We start from the raw sequence: 22,002 nt of genomic DNA on the forward strand, positions 1-22,002 counted from the left end.
TCCAAAGTGTCTGGATAAGCATTGCACGGATCTGTCAAGGGTCATCTAAAGCCATGATGGATGGATTCTGATGCTGCATCCCAGACGAGGGCTGCCACTAAAGACTATTCATCTACCCATTAATCTATTGACTTGTTTACCAGTTAATCTAAATGATTAATTTTCCTCCAAAAAATGAAATTGATTCATTTAGGCTATGTTCATGTTATTTTGACAAACTGTATGCCATGGTATAATGCAACAAAAGTCAAATGTAAACTAATGTTTACATATTAAAAAAAAGAACTCTTAAAGCTGCTTCCTGTTACTTCCGTTATTAACTTCTTCCAAAACAATCTGTCAGCACTTAAAAAAATGTTAACCAGCACTGACAACATTATGTTCACTTCATCTGTCTCTCCTCTGCTCTGCTCTTTTTGTGTGTGCAGCGCGATGCCCACACGGAGCACCGTGGCTTCCGTACGGCAGCTATTGATCTTAATGGATGCGCTCCGCTGCTCTGTGGCGGGCATGTAGCCAGACTTCTGTGCCAGGAGAGCGGAAGATATTAATGATCGTGTGAAATTTCAACAACAGTGCTCATCAGCGCTGCCCCTGCAGAAAGAATAAAAGAGAAACACGGATGGGAATGTATTGAAGCGTATTAGAAGAAGTAAAAAAAGATGAGACAACTTATTAATCGCAGCAGCTGTATCCCAGACAGCAACAAGTCTGCCCACTCCCTTCTCAAAAACACAAATATAATAAGATTAGAATACACCCTGTATTCTACACCCTAACTCTCTGTGACTCTTGAACTAAAATTAAGTTATAAAGTATCAAAAGGTACAAAAAATAAATGTTCTGTTTAAGTAAGACAGAGAACAATACTGCGTAATACAGTGCATGAGAGCAGTTACCCATTACATCTGAGATGGCCTCAGGGTTCAAGACATGTTTCACAGGAAATAAAAATGCTCCTTTAGATGATGGAACACTCATGAATCCTGAAGGATTTTAATTTCCCATTTATGACTCTAATCTATACTCCGATAAGACATTCCCTAGTTTCAACATTAAATCTGGCCATATTATGGCTATATTTTACTGTCAGCAATTGTTTTACATGTACTAAGCTCTATTTATAAACTTGTACAAGACATTTCAGGTCATGTTTACTACTCCCTACAGCCAACAGTGTGCAACATTAGCTAACGTAGCTTAGGAATGGGGCGTGCCAACGCCAATGATCGTCTGGCACGCACCTTCATGCTTCCGAAATACATTTGGCAGCTGCCTCTCTAAGATGCACTTAAGGTTGGTGGGCGCAGCAGCAAGGCAGGCATTGCTCTGAGGAAGTCCGGGATCAGACCCCCGGCGCTACGGTTTCCTCAGATTCCCAGGGCTGGTCTGGTTGGCTTGCTTCTTGCAAATCACTTTTATCAGCTTAAGTTGCAAATCAATCAACGGAAGATCAATGCAGCATAGTAATAGCTAGCTGGCTAATTTTAGCTTGCTTGCTAACATCAGCTCACCTTTACCCAAACTAGGGTAGGCCAGCTGCTTGGCTGCACAACATGGATGTGGCGTTAGTTGTTTAATGGTGCGGGAGTGATTTGCAAACTGCAAGCTAGGGTTATTCTAAATATGATTCTTATTCATTTTACAGCATTCTCATTCAAATTCAACAGTTTCGCCGATATTCAACTAAGGAGAGAGCAAGCAAGTGAGCGCAAGCAACAGGATGCTGACTGCAGTTCACTAACGGCCACTGGTGTCGATAATAACAATTTGTCTGAAGGGTACAGTATACAGACAACCTTTAAGCCAAAGTTCCACAAAAGCTCCAATGATAAAAGACCTCCTTCAACTATACAAACTGCCATCTTTATAATAGTAAGCAAAGGGCTGCTACCGAGGCACACAACTGATGTGAAGTCTTGCCAAAAAAAAAAAAACTTTGATCACATTTTCCACGACACTGCCATTCTCAGAGCAAGAAAACATCAAAGCTTCAACGTTATAGTATGCCCCCCTCCTTTTACTCCGCCTCTTTATCACACTCTGTCCTCAATGTGCCTCTGAAATAATGAAAGACACAGTACTATGCAGCTTGGACTTTTTGCCTTATAAAACAGTGAGCAGGGCCACAAAGAGTCTGGCTGTAAAAGAGTCTGCAATATGTAGTTTTCCTTTCATCATTTACTGACTCATCTACTCAGGAGTGTTTAACCAAGAGCCAGAATTTGAATTGGCATTTATAATATAGTATCGCACCCTGGGGGACAGAGCCTTTGCTATCACCGCAACTACCCTCTGGAGCTCCCTGCCCCTCGCCATCCGGAACTCAGAAACACTCCCGTCATTCAAGAGTCAGCTTCAATCCCATCTCTTCAGGATCACCTGCAACAACTAAAATCCACCATCTTCCAACCTGTGTTTTTTTGTTAATGTGATGTTCTTTTGTTCTAGTGTTGTTTAACTTGCTTTCTTTTTGATTGTCTATATATTTTAAATGTGTATTTCCTGTAAATCATCTTTGAGTATTGAGAAAAGCGCTATATAAAACTGATCTACTTTTATTATTATTATGCCAATGCAGTAGTGGTTGATCCAGGTGCATCAAATTCTATATCTTTACAGCTTATCTTTGCCTATAGGGTAAAACATGCATTAAGGACAGTCCAAAAACTGTACTTTTATTGTTCATTATGAAACACTTCAGCTAAGCAGAGGCTGGCTCCAAAAGTCGTCCATTCCCATAGAACCACGTCTTAAAATGCCCAACTTTAAAGCCAGAAATAAACATGTTTACAGCCTGCTACAAAAAACGGTTTTGGTCTTGATAGCTAATTTCCCCGTTCATGACAACTGTATGGGGGTGCATTTTTATATAACTCACCCGTTTCAATTCTACACAGGTTTAAAGTTATGCAGAATTAAGGCTGGCCACAATGAGTGACAGGTGGGTGCAATTAGAGATGGCTAGCATAGACTCTAGGCTCCATTTACCTCAGCTTCACCCTAGTTCCACCTTTTTACCCATTTTTGGATAGGCCAGGTCTGCCAAGAGGACAGCGGTCAAAGCCACCCACATTAAGCTTTACATAGGCTCTTTGGAAACCTCTGGGTGAAGTCACAGAAACTACGTCCATGTTTTTTAAGTCTATTGTTTCAGAGCACCAAAAAAAAGACAGCAGTTATACCACAGCTAAAACTAGTGAGAGCATCTCATGGTTGCCGGTTGTCATAGTAATGCAAAGCACTTTTTGGTATCCAGGTTTTCTAGGTGCACAGCAGTCAGAAATACTGACTGTCAGAGCAAGCGGTGGAAAGAATGGTCATTGTAAACAGAGCTCAAAGAAACAAACGTCTGATAGAACCAAATGTGAGCGGAAAGGAAAAGCTAACGGTCCAACACCAAATGCCTAATCTGCAAGGAAGAGCTTTGCAATCCAGTAACGCTGTTTAAGCTCAAGAGGGACAAATATTGAGACAAAGCACATATTTAGCCGCCTGCAAAGATATTGCAAATTTAAAGTGACTAAGAGAGGTGAATGGAAAACAGAGTCAATGCATGATGTTACGTGTTAATGCTTTTTGTCCTTAAAAGCTGAGCATGAGCTAGCTTTACTTCTCTACAGAGCAAGAAATTGTACAAATTAGCATACTTACTGTTAATTCAGTTTATTTTAAGTTTGGAATTAGAATAAACCTGTCTCTTTTCATTTAATTTAACTAATAATCACTCAGTGTGTGTGTGTGTGTGTGTGTGTGTGTGTGTGTGTGTGTGTGTGTGTGTGTGTGTGTGTGTATGTGCGTGTGTGTGTGTTTGTGTGTGTGTGTGTGTGGGTGGGTGCCATGATGAAAACAAAATCAACATGAAGGAGTTTCATGATTTAACACAGGTTTGAGAACCGCTACCAGAGGCTATGTGGACAACAGTATTAAAGTGATTATCCTATGATGTGGTTTTTTTTTTCAGGAACTGTATGAATTTGAATGCTTGTCTTTAAAGTAGAAATGCCACTGCCAAGCATAGATGCATGTTCCTACGAAGATAAGCAGGATGACATCAAAATGTCACCTCCATCCTGTTTATGTTATATAACACAGACATGAGACCCTGACAAGAATAAACACGGTAGAATACTGTCAGAATTGCATGGTGAGTGCTACCATATGCCACAAGCTGCCTATTGTTCCCATAATCATAGAGAAAATTAGTGAACAATAAGCAGGTGCATGTGCATTGGGAGGATCTTGGATGAGGGGGATTTGAAGTAAGGGTTTAAACTATACAGTATAATGATAATTCTGCATAATGATAACTTCACAGACAGACAGATAGATATGGAGCCTTACTGTTACTGTGGACTGTTGATGTTCGGGTCTCTTTGTTGTGCTTCACTCATCTAAAGGCAGATGGGAGCTCATTAGTGCTGAATCTTCTGTGGGCAGGAAGAGACAAGAAAAAAAAACACTTAAGAATCAAGCTTTAAGAGAAGGATGAGCACCGCTGCAAGATAACTCACTGTACTGATTACGGTTATTTATCTGTGTAAAAGCTATTTAACAATCTCATTCAGCGTGAGAAAGTTTTGCAATTAATGCCGTGACAGATACATAATGAGGAGCTGTTTTTTGTTTTATCGTTTACACCGTCAAAGATGCAGATTTCTCTAAGGAACTACAGTTCAGTACAGCCGTTCAAAATTTTACCTACCTAATTACCTACTAGATGTTTCTTCCTTTCTTCAAAATGGCTACTTTAACAGAGATAAAAACAGTGTAATTCAGACACTACATGGATGAGTAAAAGTTGAAATAGTTTTGGATCCATAAGGAGAAGTACAGTGAGATTTGCACGTCTTTTTTTTCCCCATTACATTGTAGGTCGAGTTGCTAAAACACTCAATCCATATAGATGCACACAGCCCATATTCAGAAACGGTGTCTTTGAACGAGCTGGCAGGACTTCCGTAACGTGATGTCACACCTATACTATATATAGGAAGAAAGTGCTGCTACAGTGCTGTTACAGTCATTCCCCGGCTGCAATGATGATAGAGAGACACAGAGAGCTCAGCTGTGGAAGACAGGGAAACACTGAGCAATCAGAACAGGGCTTTTTTCATGAGGGGCTCTTAAAGCGACAGGCGCTATAACGGAGCGTTTCAGATAGAGGGTGAATACAGGAATCTTCATACAGACTGTATGAGAAAAAGAATGTGTTTTTGAACGTTATGTCAACATGTTGCAGTAGAAACCCAAAATACAAGTTTGAAACTGAAATTAGAATGAGTCGATGAACCTGCAGTGTTGCATGACAATACGGTTGGAAACAAAATGCACTTCAATTTTGAATTTGTTATCCAGTCAAGAAAAGCAAAAGGGACCTTCATGCATTATGGAAGCACAACGGTACAATGGGGCTCTGAAAATGTATTCTTTGGTTAACTTTGGGCCCACCGTAGTCCCCTCAATGGTTAATATGAATAGGTTTAAACTGTATTTTTAAGTCCAAGATTATGATTATCTGATATTCACTGATCCAATTCCAATAGTGCTAACCTTGTCTAACCTATTTTTATTGTTAAGTTTGAAAAAAAAGCAACACGCTGCCTGTTAGTTAGTTTTTAGTTTTGTGAGTTAGTTACTTGATTTATTCTGAAATGTTGATATTTTTAATTGTTCAGAATTTGATTAAATATCAGCTGGCTATACCACCAGCATGTTTTGTTTTTTTTAATTATCAAGGCACCTCAACAAAAACCTTTATTTTGTGAAAAAAGGCTGTGCTGAAAATTAGAGAACACTTTTAGATTCACAAAGACTCAATGGACAAACAACGAAGAGGAAGAAAAACCCTGCCCGGAAGAAGCCCGGGGCCCCCGTCTGGAGCCAGGCCCAGAAGGAGGGCTTGCTGGCGAGCGCCTAGTGGCCGGGTTTGCCACGGAGCCCGGCCGGGCACAGCCCGAAAAAGTGACGTGGCACCTCCCTCCTCTCCATCCTGTGGGCCCACCACTCGCAGGAGGAACCACCTGGGTCGGGTGCGCTGCTGCACGGGTGGCAGTGAAGGTGAGGGGCCTCGACGGACCAGACAAGGGCAGCAGAAGCTGGCTCTTGGGACGTGGAATGTCACCTCTCTGTCGGGGAAGGAGCCGGAGCTTGTGCGGGAGGTGGAGCGCTACCAGTTAGATCTAGTGGGGCTTACCTCCACACACAGTCTCGGTTCTGGAACCGTACTCCTGGATAGGGGTTGGACACTATTCTTCTCTGGAGTTGCCCAGGGTGTGAGGCGCCAGGCGGGTGTGGGGATACTCACAAACCCCCGGCTGAGCGCCGCGGTATTGGAGTTCACCCCGGTGGACGAGAGGGTCGCCTCCTTACGCCTGCGGGTGGTAGGGGGGAAAACTCTGACTATTGTTTGTGCATATGCACCAAACAGCAGTTCAGAGTATTCGGCCTTCTTGGAGACCCTGAATGGAGTCCTGCATGGGGCTCCGGTAGGGGACTCCATAGTTCTGCTGGGAGACTTCAACGTCCACGTGGGCAATGATGGAGACCCCTGGAGAGGCGTGATTGGGCCTCCCTGATCTAAATCTGAGTGGTCGTCAGTTATTAGACTTCTGTGCTAGTCAAGGATTATCTATAACTAACACCATGTTCGAACATAAGGATGCTCATAAGTGTACGTGGTACCGGAGCACCCTAGGCCAAAGGTCGATGATCGATTTTGTGATCGTATCATCTGATCTGAGGCCGTATGTTTTGGACACTCGGGTGAAGAGAGGGGCAGAGCTGTCAACTGATCACCATCTGGTGATGAGTTGGATCAGAGGATGGGGGAAGATTCTTGACAGAACAGGTAAACCCAAACGAGTAGTGCGGGTGAACTGGGAACGTCTGGTGGAGGCCCCTGTCCGAGAGATCTTCAACTCACACCTCCGGCGGAGCTTTTCTGGCATCCCTGTGGAGGTTGGGGGCATTGAACCGGAGTGGGCAATGTTCAAAGCTTCCATTGCTGAAGCTGCAGCGGTGAGCTGTGGCCTCAAGGTCTTAGGTGCCTCAAGGGGCGGTAACCCTCGAACACCGTGGTGGACACCGGTGGTCAGGGAAGCTGTCCGACTGAAGAAGGAGGCCTTCCAGGATATGCTATCCCAGAAGACTCCGGAGGCAGTTGCAAGGTACCGACAGGCCAGAAGGGCTGCAGCCTCTGCTGTGTCAGAGGCAAAGCAGCGGGTGTGGGAGGAGCTCGGAGAAGCCATGGAGAAGGACTTTCGGGCGGCACCAAGGTGCTTCTGGAAAACCATTCTACATCTCAGGAGGGGGAAACGGGGAACTGTCCAAGCTGTTTACAGTAAAGACGGGACGCTGGTGACCTCAGCCAATGAGGTAATCGGGCGGTGGAAGGAGCACTTTGAGGAACTCCTTAATCCGACTAGCACGCCCTCTTTTGTAGAGGCAGAGCTGGAGGCTAATGGGGAATCATTGTTAATATCCCTGGCGGAAGTCACTGAGGTAGTCAAACAACTCCACAGTGGCAAAGCCCCAGGGGTTGATGAGATTCGTCCAGAAATGCTGAAAGCTTTGGGTTCGGAGGGGCTGTCTTGGTTGACACGCCTCTTCAACATTGCGTGGAAGTCTGGGACAGTGCCAAGGGAGTGGCAGACCGGGGTGGTGGTTCCTCTTTTTAAAAAGGGGGACCAGAGGGTGTGTGCCAATTACAGGGGGATAACACTACTCAGCCTCCCTGGTAAAGTCTACTCCAAGGTGCTGGAAAGGAGGGTTCGTCTTATAGTCAAACCTCAGATTGAAGAGGAACAATGTGGATTCCGTCCTGAATGTGGAACAACGGACCAGCTTTTCATTCTCACAAGGATCCTGGAGGGGGCCTGGGAGTATGCTCATCCAGTCTACATGTGTTTTGTGGATCTGGAGAAGGCATATGACCGGGTTCCTCGGGAGATACTGTGGGAGGTGCTGCGGGAATATGGGGTGAGGGGGTCACTTCTGTGGGCCATCCAATCTCTGTACACCCAAAGCGAGAGCTGTGTCCGGATCCTCGGGAGTAAGTCGGATTTGTTTCCGGTGGGGGTTGGCCTCCGCCAGGGGTCTGTTTGTCACCAATCCTGTTCGTGATTTTCATGGACAGGATATCAAGGCGTAGTCGTGGCGGGGAGGGGTTGCAGTTCGGTGGGCTGAGGATCTCGTCTCTGCTTTTCGCAGATGATGTGGTCCTGATGGCATCGTCGGTCAGTGACCTTCAGCACTCACTGGATAGGTTCGCAGCCGAGTGTGAAACGGCTGGGATGAGGATCAGCATCTCTAAATCTGAGGCCATGGCTCTTAGCAGGAAACCGGTGGATTGCTTACTCCAGGTAGGGAATGAGCCCTTACCCCAAGTGAAGGAGTTCAAGTACCTCGGGATCATGTTCACGAGTGAGGGGAAGATGGAGCGTGAGTTTGGCCGGAGAATCGGAGCAGCGGGGGCGGTGTTGCAGTCGCTCTACCGCACCGTTGTGACGAAAAGAGAGCTGAGCCGGAAGGCAAAGCTCTCGATCTACCGGTCAATCTTCGTTCCTACCCTCACCTATGGTCATGAAAGCTGGGTCATGACCGAAAGAACAAGGTTGCGGGTACAAGCAGCCGAAATGGGTTTTCTCAGGAGGGTGGCTGGAGTCTCCCTTACAGATAGGGTGAGAAGTTCAGCCATCCGTGAGGCACTCGGAGTAGAGCCGCTGCTCCTTAGCGTTGAAAGGAGCCAGTTGAGGTGGTTCGAGCATCTAGTAAGGATGCCCCCTGGGCCTCCCTAGGGAGGTGTTCCAGGCACGTCCAGCTGGGAGGAGGCCTCTGGGAAGACCCAGGACTAGGTGGAGAGATTATATCTCCACACTGGCCTGGGAACGCCTCGGGATCCCCCAGTTAGAGCTGGTTAATGTGGTCCGGGAAAGGGAAGTTTGGGGTCCCCTGCTAAAGCTGCTGCCCCCTGGACCCGACCCCGGATAAGCGGATGAAGATGAGATGAGATGAGATGAGACTTTTAGATCCCTCCAGGTTATTGGTGTTAATCTGGCACCTGGTGACGGTTTACTTAATTGTTGGACACACCCTATTTATCTGCAGCTCTCCTGGTTACTTTGCAGGATGGGAAGCTGCTCTAAGGAAACTGAAACCCTGAGACAGCAGGGTGTCAAGATGAAGGCCAAAGGGATGACCCTCTCAGCCATCAGAGAGAGGTTGGGTGTTCGCAGTCTGTGATTTCATACTGAAACATGCAAGTACAGCTGTGGTATAGCCACAGCGGATAGTAATTAATAAACAGAACTAAATTCTGAACAAAAAAAAAGAAACACTATTTCAGAATAAATCAAGTATTAATAATGTGTTCTCTAATTTTGATCTCCAGTGTATATAGCACCTTTCTAATCCTCTGACAACTCAAGGTGCTTTTTACACTTCTTGTCACATTAACCGAATCACACAGACATTCATTTCCCATCATGATCTAATCTACTCATGCAAACCACACTCACACACCCATGTGCAGCACAGGGAGCAGTGTCTTGCCCACTTTGACATGCCGACCAGAGGAGCCAGGGATCGAATGGCCAATTTTTCTCAGAGCCAGAGCCACACTTAACACTGAAACAGCCCCTGCTCCAATTGAAATCTGCACACATTTCAAAGCTTCTTGTTTCTTTTCCCGGATACTGCTGATTCATTAGATTCTTACCTAACTGTTGCTGAGAGGTATGTTTGCCTCCTTCAATTATTTCAATCGTTAGTCAGGTTGAACCATTGCACAGTGTTTTGTTCGCAATGTGCAAATCAAACCCATCATACAAAATTGCATCAGTGTGTGAAGAAGACTTTCTACAAGCTAAGAGCATCAAAGACTAGTGAAAGATTAAGAGTCCACTCATTTCTCTATAGCCAATTAAGCTTTTGCGGCAGGCGATTTAAAACTTTTGGACAGTAGTGTATGCCGACCTCAGACTGCCAAGCGGAACCAAGGTAACAGCAGGTTTCCACCAGCCGATGATGCGAAGTGCAGAGCACTGCTGCCCGCTTCCTTTCCTGCAATCAATCAATTAATTAAGTAATCAAAGGTCTTGCATTAAGAGGAGCTGCGTATGTACTGTAAAATACTGTAAGACCGTGTTGATATATACTGCTTACTGATACACTTAAGTATTCCGATATTGTGTTTTGTGATACTGTATCAATTCTCATAAACGCTACTGATTTTCAATTATTAGCTTATGTGTAAAGGTGTATGGTAGACAGCTGTATATTGTATATTGTTTAACCCCCAAACAGACAGATAGCAGTGTTATAATCTATCTTCAGCCAATTGACTTTTCCAGCCCGACGTAGGTTTCCACCAGCCGATGATGCGAAGTGCAGAGCACTGCTGCCCGCTTCCTTTCCTGCAATCAATCAATTAATTAAGTAATCAATCGAGCCATTCACATAGGACACACGGCAGCACGTTCATTCTGGCATCAATTTTTTTACACTAACAATCTAGCAAGAAAGCATTTATAAAAGGACGTAAAAGACACGTCATATGTGATATACCTAAATGATCTGATTCTGATAAAGCCAGCCTTTTGATTTCCCCTGCCCCTCTTCCTGTTGGAGTTTCAATCCCCCCAATTTATAAATGGAACTAGATTAAAACCTGCCAATCTACTCTTTTATTCAGAAACACCTTGGTGCCAGTGCTGTTTGTGATTGTTGTTGTTTAAAGCATGTACTTATTCCACACCTGTCAGTTAATTGTGTCTGAATAGAGAGTACGAGAGAAGAGCATGCAGGCTGCCAGACAGACAGACAGACAGAGAATAGAAACCAGCAAAGGAACAAAATCGCATGTTGACCAGCACAGAGAGATTTGCGGCTTTTACACCCCCAATGAAAACCCAACGTAAGCCTAAACTTCCAAGGCACCTTGACGTCAGAGCTGACAAATAATCACTTCTGGGTAGACAACTAGCAGTTCATTTAAATTCCAGAAATATGTCAAATCTGCAAACTTGTCATTTTCGCTCATGAGTGTAATATTTTGGGGTTAGGGTTAGTTGTCTGACCTGATCTGAGATATGAAAGAATCAAACATGTATTGTAGATGGATGAGACGAAAGTTTATCAAGTTGTTCCCCGCACTCATTTCCTCAGTACCGTTGAATTGTATCCAAAGGGCACAGGGATTTTAAGCCGGGTTATTCCCAAAGCAATATCAGTCAAAAGCAACTGGACTTGGTTATTTGCCTGGTTAGATGCGTACATGAACTGATGAAGCATCTTGGATGAGAGGTGAAACATCTTCCTAGACAAATAACAAAGTCCTGTTGCTTTTGACTGAAATTGCTTTGGGGATAACGATGACCTGGAAAAATGAGAACATTCACAGGCTTAAGCCGGGTTATTGTAAACAAAGACATAATGATTGGGTCTACAAAATGAATCTACCCCTGTCAATCTTCTGTAAGCCCTTAAACAGTATAAAGAATATGGGTCAGAGAACAAAAAGTACAAATGAACACTGGGGACACACAGGACAGGTTTGTGTAAAAAAACCTCCATAAAAACATACTTTTATTAGATCACAGTTATTACATTAGTATGTGCTTGATGACTGAGGAGCTGGCTCAGCTCTTTCCACTGGTAGCACATGAAAAATGTTTTTTGTTCAAAAACGATAAGCTTTGCCTTCTGCTCAATACTATAAAGCATTTTTTACTCATATAAGCCATTGAATTTATCACAGTGTCAGCTATGGAGATTTGTGAGCTGTAGCCTGTCGGTCTTTATTAATAGTTTTAAGAAAGCAAACAAACACATTGATCAATCACTCTCAAAAAAACAATGTTGAGGGAAAAAAATCAATGAAATGCTTCACTGGCAAATCTAAAATCAAAAACCATAGAATGCGACAACTTCTTTGTGCTTATCAGAGCTGCAGTCCCTCAACATTCTTCCCACAGGACTGCTCTAACATTTTAGAATTGAGGAGAAGTTAGTTAATTAAGCAGGTCTCTCCTTTCAAGATTAGAGTGGTTGCACTCACTTGATAAATGAGGGCCCACGTTTTCTATTATGTGTTACCCTGTAGTATTGAGTAGTTATCATGAAAGGGCCTGAGGAATCTGTGGGAAATTACTTTCAGAGATAGATGTAAAGGGCAAAGAGAAAATGTGGAAGGTCTTGCATTAAGAGGAGCTGCGTATGTACTGTAAAATACTGTAAGACCGTGTTGATATATACTGCTTACTGATACACTTAAGTATCCCGATATTGTGTTTTGTGATACTGTATCAATTCTCATAAACGCTACTGATTTTCAATTATTAGCTTATGTGTAAAGGTGTATGGTAGACAGCTGTATATTGTATATTGTTTAACCCCCAAACAGACAGATAGCAGTGTTATAATCTATCTTCAGCCAATTGACTCTTCCAGCCCGACGTAACAACCACTGACTGTAAATAATGAATCACCATCTTGGTGTTTTGGAGCTCGAAGTGACCAAATTGGACAATAGGGTGGAGTTGGCGAGTGGCTGTCGTTCCAATGTGCCACCAGCGCTCACGTCGTTTATCTGTATGTAATACGGTGACACAGAGTGTAATTCTGGCGCAAAGTCATCATATGGACTTTTTAGGCACTTAAATCAAATAAGTCTTGTCTTGTGTGTGGAATAGCGCAGCTTCAGGCTAATGCTAAGCTAATGTTATGCTCAAGCTTCACGCTACTGCTGTTAAGTGTTTTCGGAGTTGTTCCTCTGCAGCATATTTCTGCCTTGCAAGTTTTGCAAATGGAAAACTTTCTGTCTTGTTCTTTTATGATGTATCAATCTCACACTAAAAGGCCCGCTGACAGTGACCATAGACCCCTACTGACACTGCAGGTCTGCTTCAAAAGTCAACTCACGCTCGGCCACTTAAAAGCTTTTATTTCCAACGAGATGTTTATCTGCGCTACTATAGAGGTCGTGACGACAGCTGATGTAGCGCGAGTCCAGGCGTGTGCAGGGCCATACTGTGCTGTATGACCACTGTTACACTGAGCATAGATAGACAGGAAAATAGGCTATTTATTTCAGGTAGCCTATTTTTGCACCGAAAAATATTTGAAAACTATGAAAGTTTATTCTTGCGTTCACAGCATCCCCCTAGGTTGTACGAACGTCCCAGTTGAGAAACCCTAATCTACATACTGCATATGGGGCTAATATCCTAAATCACCAGGAAAAATTCCGTAACGGCGACAGCCATAGTGAAAAATAGAGTTATTTGCTCATTGACTTCTAGAAAATTTGACTTACTTTTAGAGCCAATGGAGTTGCCCCTTGCTGGACCTCAGAAAGAATGTAGGTTTAAGGCACTTCCTTATTGGCAACACATTTTATACACAGAAGCTACATCCATTATTTTTTACACTCTATGGTAACAACACGTGCATATGGTGGGTGTTTCATGACAGTTTTCCCCAAAATTAGATACATTACAGTGCTTACAGAATTGCAGTTTTATCACAATATATGGAATCATTACCCTTGTGTCATCATACGTATCCTATAGCCAGATTCTTCCAATACACTGCACATGCTCTAATACTGCTGCAGATTGGCCACGCACACACACATTTTGAACTTTAAACTGAGCACTGGAGATAGCACAAATAGTTACACACACAAGTTGTCAGTGTATGGTGTTCAGAGATTTTGAGTTCATAATGCTTTGCTCTGCAAGTTCATGGTGCTGACACTGTTAATATAGCACCTAAGTCAAATACATCAGCAAATATCTGACACCCACAACACATCCCCAGAAAAAAAAAAAAAAATTAGAAGCCAGCAGTGAAAGCTGCAGTTGCCCAGCATAAATCCAACAACAGCATATAAAAGGATGAGGGAATTTAATAATACTTGTGTTGAGTCAAAAGGCTGAGCCTGCTTTGATCATTTCTTGAGAATAAATATCCGCCATAACTCAAATCAATCCCTTCCCTATAACGCATTTCCATCTCAGCAAAAACAAAGCTGACACAATAAAATCCCTCCCGTCTCTAGCTGAGCAATATGGTAGAATGGCTTTTCTTCAGCATTTCTCTGTGATAGATGTGCTCAAGTGGCATCTCACAGTATAGATTACACTGAATAATGTAGAAGAATAGATAAATAAGCGGCTGTCATTTCCATCAGCCCTCAAGCGATGAGTGTAGCTTCATGACGTGGTTTTAAATAAAATATCTCAACAAGAAAACAGGTGTTAAGGGTGTTGTGTACACTGCAAAACATAATTTCATTTCATGGTTAAGTGTTAATTATTTAAATAAGTAGTAGTTTATATGCCATGGAAGTAAATAGTTTGTTGTGTAGCCAGTGGGCAGGCAATGAACCCTCCTATAAAAGGCTTAAATTTGTGCTACATTACTTGTCCCTGCAATAACTGCACGTTGGAAAAACATGTGAAAGAAAATGGCAGAGGATTACAGCACCATTCAGCTGAAATTAGTTAACCCTGTTCCTCCTCATTAGTGGAAGCCAATCACCCAAAAATCATAATTAATATACACTGGCAGGGAGAAGCTTGAAGTCCCGAGGACAGGGGTGGGTTACATGTTATGAAGGAGGGAGGTCTACTGGATTAATCTTTTTAGCCGAGTTTTGACAGCTCGGCAGAAAGTCGAAGCCAAAACAAACTCAAAGGAACAGGCCTTGATAAAGTATTCCAAGTCAAATGAAGTTTGTATTGGAAAATATGAAATATAACTCCAAGGGATTTACAGACCCAAAACATGAACCCAGCTTAAGTCCTCTAGGACAATAAACAGCTCCCAAAAATACAACGAAAGGGCGTACTTCACAGAAAGCTAGGGCTGCAGGAAAATTGGATTATAATCCAACAAGAGGATTATAACAGGTCTAATACTAATATATATAATCTAATTTAAAGCTTTACCCAGTAAGATTTTCTTCTATTTAATTGTCTTTTAAGTTACTATCTACCAAAGAGTGAGTTAAAAAAATGGGGATTGATCATATGACCCACTAATGAAAGCACTTGTTGCCTTTTTGCCGTATATTCCAATATCCCTCCCGAGATGTAAATAGGCTGCCATGTTAGTGACGCTGCTGACAGCGGTTGGTCTGCCAGACAAACTTGTCACTAACTGTTATGCTGCGTTCACTTGTAATCGGAAATCGGGATTATCCAATTTGAGTCAGGCTTGTAGTAAGAGCAGAAGTGTCAAAGGAACTTACGTGTGTGTGTATGTGTATGTGTGTGTGTGTGTGTGTGTGTGTGTGTGTGTGTGTGTGTGTGTGTGTGTGTGTGTGTGTGTGTGTGTGTGTGTGTGTGTGTGTACGGATTAGAGAGGGTAACATAGAGGTTAATGTGTGTGAACGTGCAGTTACATCTTACTGCCAGAGAGGCCGCTATAAACAAGGTATCTCAAATCTAATGGAGTACGACTTTAGGACTACTAATGAAGTAAATCTGAGAACTATATCCAGGAAAGGGAGTCATTGCATTCCTAGGTCCACTCACACAGAAATTCGGTTCTGCCTATTGCTGGGGTCATGGTGGGCAGCACCTTTGATCGTACACTGCATATATAATAATCCTCATTAAAAAAAAAGTTTCCCAAATATCTTAATGCTTTTTTCTTCCCTCTGGGCTTCCTGATCAAACAACACCATCATGTGGGCAGCAGCAGTGACCCAGAACGTAACATGCTGGAAGTGTTAGATAAGACACATGGGAAAAACAGATAGCACCAGTCTGGCTCCGATCCATCCTACTCCCTGAGGGGCAGGACTCTGCCTGCACTGGTGTTAGGTTCTGTGTACAGAGAGGGTCCAACTGGCAAGTACATCTTAAAACCTGCAACATCCTTACCCATACAATGAAACTATAGATAGTCAAAATGCAGTAGGTTGCTCCTAATAACGAGCAGAGACTTTGTGACTATTTTCTAAATAGCTCATCCTTCACGGCAAATTAGTGATCTTAAAGCATTAAAATAACAATGGGAGAAGATTATGTATGCATGCTTTAAATACACCACCAAAAATCTGTAGGGTTTATTCAGAGCAGCTCTCGAGGAATCATGTACTGGAGAGTTCAACCGAATAATATTTAGTTTGTATTAACCTGGATCTGCTTTTTTCACTAATTGGCTAATTACTTATGGTTATGACAACATTTTATTCAATGGATTTATGATTGACATTTGGGGATGCACTTTCTTTGGATGTCAGAGGAAGAGGCAACCGAAGAAAATCAGATATCCCCAAAATAACCTCTTATTTAGAATTTAAAAATACCTGAGTACAATAGGGCAAAGTAGGTTTGGGCAATAACTCAATATGATAATAGTCTTTCAATGGAACTGATGTCGTGAAAACTCAGATTTCATGATACATAATTACGTTTTCTAAATCGACAATACCTGATGAAATATCATTTGATAATTGCAGATGTTTTGGTTTTATATTTAAAAATGACCACACAGTTCAGTGGTATTAGCATTAACTGGTTACATAAGGCATCATTTCACATATGTGAGCAGATGTCATGACATGTTGATATAAAGTCCTTCTACCATATCATCCAGTAGTAGTAAGATGTTTATCATAAAAAAACACCAAATAAAACCCGGATATAATAATGTCTGTATATATTTTTAAATGTTGTTTCTGTCGGGATGTGGAAAAACCTTATGAACTGCCTTACGGCAATATTTAGATGTCATTTGGACAACTCATTTACATTTTTTGCACTACATTTACATTTTTTGCACTACAATTATTAATAAAATGGGAAATACTCAGTACTACATTTGTCAAGCATTTCATATACACAGGAGTATACAAAAATAGACTTTACCATAAAACATGCTATATTGTGATATACATATATACGGTGTGTGTGTGTGTGTGTGTGTGTGTGTGTGTGTGTGTGTGTGTGTGTGTGTGTGTGTGTGTGTGTGTGTGTGTGTGTTGGGTGATTAAATCTGCTTCGCTTGCATGGAGTCACAGTTCAACCTATCTTAACTGAAGTTGACATTGAATATCAGTTAGTGTTTGAAATAGGTCAGGTTGTACATTAATATATATATCGTTATTGAATTTGAATTGAATCAGATTAGAATATTGTGGCCATATCGCCCTAGGAATTGTTTTTTTCAGTTAATGAAACTTTATTAGACTTCGTCGGCAACAACCACAAGGTCCATTTAAAAAGCTCTCCCCGAGCTTTTGAACTGGGACAACACCAATGAAAAGTGGACATAGAAATAGGAATCTCTATCTGATGATGCATTTCATGTGATATGACAGAAGCTTAGGAATAGCAAATGGACCCTGTGATAACTCTCAGCTGCTGTTTTGATCCAGAAGTCTTTAAAATGCTCAGAAAATATAAACATCTGCAATTCCATGGCAATTGAGCAAACTCAGTCTGCTGAGGAAAATCAGGTTAAAGGATCAAAAGCCCTAGAACAGCCATGTGGTGTATTCATAGGCTGTATATATAGGTGGTTATAAAGCCCCTCCATCTGAGCAGATGAAACATAATAAATGTGATTGACTTGCCAGTGGTCCGGCGGGTGTATGGGCGGGACTTTGATGCCACCTGATCATTAGGATTGCGTGGCATTGAATGAATGAACGGCAGTCCCCATATCCGTGATATATTGGCTTCACTTTATACACAGCCTATTGTAAATGAATGACACTCATGCAGACGTGTTTACTCTGCAGCCATTTCACATGTACATTATTATTATTATTATGGCTTTGATTTATATAGCACCTTTCTCAGTGCTCAAGGCGCTTTACAGAGTCCAGGTTCCATTCATTCACACAGACATACATGGTGGTGGTGGTAAACTAAGTAGTAGTCACAGCTGCCCGGGGGCAGAATGACGGAAGCGTGGCTGCACCTACTGCCCCTCCGACCACCTCGCCAAACAGCAGTCATACACATTCACACGAGGCAAGGTGGGTGAAGTGTCTTGCCAAAGGACACAAAGACCATGACACAAGCCTAACCTACACTACACCATATAAACTAAAGGCCCCACAGACATCCATTGCAAACATGCACCATATCCCAGATGATGTCTGAGAGGAGACCCACGCATCATAAACACACTTTATATGTTGATTCACACTTTTGTATCATTGTGTTGTGGTGTTAAAATGATTTTTTTTTACTTGTTTTGTTTGTCCGCATCCACAGATTCCAGCAATAAAGGTGTTGAGTAAAATGTTCCCAGGTAGACAGATTGCAAAAACTTCAAAATAAGATCCAGGAGGTGCAAAACTTTTCAATTTCCATCACCTTGGTCGGAGCTGAGAGGCAGGCGTCCTTCAGTGTATAAGCACATAGGGAGGAGAAAATTGAGTTGGTCAGGTAATGCATAAAAGAAGGTCTTAAAACGTCCATTGAAAACGCTGATAAATATGAATGGTGCAAACACTGTTTGTGCTCATGTCATGCACTCAATCTCCAAAGATTAGAAACACACAAACACACACACACACACACTACAGAGAATTTTGATGCAGCAGAACTTTACTGCATCTCTTTAAGTGTGCTTTAGAAAAAGGAACTTACAGCAGAAATTAATGTACAACCTGACCCAGTTCAAACACTAACTGATATTCAAGGTCAACTTCAGTTAAGCTAGGTTGAACTGTGACTCCATGCAAGCGAAGCAGAATTAATCACCCAACACACACACACACACACACACACACACGCACACACGCACACACGCACACACACACACCACACACCCCACAACCCACACCCCACACCCCACACCCCACACACACACACACACACACACACCCCACACCCCTACCCTGTGCGCAGCAATACCGACTGCCACCAAGCTAATGCAACAAGGGGATTAGTATTATTGATAAAACATTACCAGCACATCTCCTCGATCCGGATTAAATATAGAGACATTCTGCATCTCTGCTTCTGCTGAGCCAGGCTTACTGTGGCGTGCACAAAAAAAAACCATTTCTACTTCAAAGTGTGCAAGTGAATTCTGCTGTTTTCTCATGTGGTTGGAGGATTTCGACAGACAACAAATACCCCCGGCTGAGCTTTACACTCAAAGCTGAGGAGAGTTTTTCTCTCTTCCTCATAGTGTTGACACTTTCTCAAGAAGCTACCTGAGCAATTCAAACCAACAAAGGCTTTTAGTCACAATAGCTCTGGTGTAAACATAGTTACAAGGAACAGTTTCTATGTGCACACCTGAAAACACCTCAGAGTAAAAAGGCGACAGTGTCATGATGGGGTGTTTATACACACACATATACTGTATAAATATTAGGGGTGTCCTCAACTCAATTTTTTCATAGTCGTAACTGATTTGTCACGTCTTTCCTATAGTCGACTGATCCTCGAATGAGTTTTTGTTTTTTTTGCTCATGAAAAACCCTTTTATCCGGGGTGGGGTTCCATACACATGAAGCAGGCGGTGGCGGCTGCACACGAGTCCAGCGCTACACGGTCACGCGTTTCAGGCAGAGGGTTACTGAGAGATGTGATATAAGAGCATCTTATTAAAAGTATTTGTTGTTAGAACATAAATTTGTTTTGTCTGTATCTTTCTTTGACAACAGCTGATTTAGCAGATTTAGAACTGTAGTTTCTCTTTCACGGCGCTGTGTCAGACTGTGTCGGATTGAACGTCTATGATGAAAAACAACAAATGGGCAAATATTCAAATGAAATGATGCGGATGGTTAAACAGCAGCAGACTGTTGTATTTCTGACGCCATGATAGATTTAAAGCCCAGCCATGATGCGCTCTGACGGTGCTGAATCCTGGATCAGTAAAACTTAGTCTATGATGGGGGGTTATTCCCGCACACTAAGGAGATAGATAAAAAGCACATGAGTTATTTATACATTTGTAGCAGCAGTTTTCATTAATAAGCTTATATTTATAACCAAATAGGCTATTTATCATGATTTGTGTCTATATGTAAAATCAGACATTCAGCACCCCCAGAGCCAGAATGGAATAGTTTCATAACCACATTTTGACGACAATTCGACTGTGAGATTGGCAGTCAAATCAAGCTCCTTGGATCGAATAGTTGACTATAAGGGGTCACCCCTAAAGTAAATGAATATATATATATACATACATACATACAGTATATAAATAGGGGTGTGACGAGACCCTCGGCTCATGAGACGAGACATTATATTGAGTCCACGAGAAGGAGATGAGATTTTAACACTATCTTAAAATGTACTTTCTTTACAGGGGGGTTTATTTTAGCAGAAGGCTGTGGTGTTCCTGCAGGTGTTTTTGCATAGTTGCAAAGTAGGTGTAGCCTACGGTACTTACGGAGGTAAAGCCTGGGAGCTACCAACAGACGACAGCGACCGTCCTAGCCTGTCATATAGGGAGGCTTCAGGTCCGTCAGGTGCCCACACCCCCCCACCCCTCAAAAAAAAAAAAAACCTGGTTTAAGACGATTCACGAATGACCCAGAAAACTTCACACAGTTCACTGTATTATAATACAATATTGTATATTGCGAGCCAAAACTAAGCACTTCCTCTGAGTGTGCCCTGGTGACAGACTGAAAGGCTGGAGGTTGTCAGGACGGGTTTAGGAGGGAAGAAGGAGGTAGGAAGGCAGGGCTACAGACTGCGACAAAAATTTGAGTGTGCAACTGAATTTTTCATCTGATTGCTACCAGATATCACCCTATATCAATACGTAAGTGGCTACAGAGCAACAGAGTGACAGATAAGACAGGAAAAATATGTAAGCAGTGTAAGAAGATAGTGCCGTCAGCACCATAACACAAACACGTAACTGCGAGCTCCCGCAGTGTCGTTAACATCAGGCTACAAGTTATGGGCTCAGTGTCTGCACCTGATAGTCTCCGTATGTGACGAGCTGCCCACAGACAGGGCCTTTTTGGATAGCGAGGGCGGTCATACGTTACCTCCGTGAGCAAAGTTCTGGGTTTTTTTTTGGTTTTGTTTTTTATTGCTGATACAGAACATAGGTGTTAAAACTGATCATAGGCATTATATTCAAACAAAAATGATCTTGCAGTGTATGTAATCCTGATTGGCATCTGATAAACTTCAGAGGTGAAAAACAAACAAGCAAGAAGTTCATTTTATTCTCTCACATATACATATACTTGTGTTCAGAAGTAATTTTTACTTCACTGTCCACTCCTTTCCTTCCCAGTATTAGTTTGATATCTTCAGTACAAGACTCTGCTCTGAACTCAGTTTCATCTCTGTGTTATGTTTTCTTAGTTTCTCTTCAAGAGATGACACTGAGTTTAGAGCAGAGACTTGTACTGAAGATATCAATTTAACGCTGGAAAGGAAAGGAGTGGTCAGGGAAGCAAAAATTACTTCTGAACACGAGAGATGAAACTGAGTTTAGACAAACGGGGTGAAGAACAGAGCACTAAAGACAGCAGAGGGGCCAGCCAGCATCAGATGTAAGAGAAAAAAAAGAACTTCTTGTTTGTTTATTTTTCAGCTCTGAAGTTTATCAGATCAGATTTTTATTTGAAAATAAAGCTTATGATCAGTTCGACATCTTTTTTGTTTCATATTCTCTTTTTTCAGCGGATGCAACACACTATAAAACGTTTTTTTAAAAACCTATAACTTTATCATTGTATTAATCCAAAAATCCACAGACCTGTAACATAAAATATGATGGATTTTTTTTTCTCAGCGGAAGTTCAACGACCCACCAGCAACGCCAATGCCGAGAAAAAAATGTCCATCAACTTTTATGTGTAGCTACGTCCATTTGACAGATCGGACAGATCTCGATTTGAACTTGCCGAATCAACACAGGAAACTCTGCTGCTGCCTCTCTGTTGGACTCCAGTACTGCAGGAAGGCTACACTTCAGACTCTGGTGCTGTCAGGGGAGCGAGACTGACAGAAACCGTGTTGAGCTGTTTTCCAACTACTTTAAACA

At 42.3% G+C, this 22,002-nt stretch overlaps 1 protein-coding gene across 2 annotated transcripts in view; it reads right to left on the minus strand.

Annotated features, from left to right (window-relative positions):
- The window catches only part of LOC310952622 (PTB domain-containing engulfment adapter protein 1), a 127,668-nt gene that overhangs the window by 71,980 nt on the left and 33,686 nt on the right, over positions 1-22,002 (minus strand). Inside the window, exon 2 of one of the 2 annotated variants that reach the window (XM_083921283.1) lies at positions 4,345-4,430. The gene's annotated coding sequence lies outside the window, so the exon portion shown is untranslated. The remainder of the gene's footprint in view (positions 1-4,344; positions 4,431-22,002) is intronic. The other variant, XM_083921284.1, reaches the window with a different exon arrangement.

This window comes from Echiichthys vipera (genome assembly GCF_963691815.1).
Source record: "Echiichthys vipera genome assembly, chromosome: 10".
NCBI classification, from domain to species: Eukaryota; Metazoa; Chordata; class Actinopteri; order Perciformes; family Trachinidae; genus Echiichthys; species Echiichthys vipera.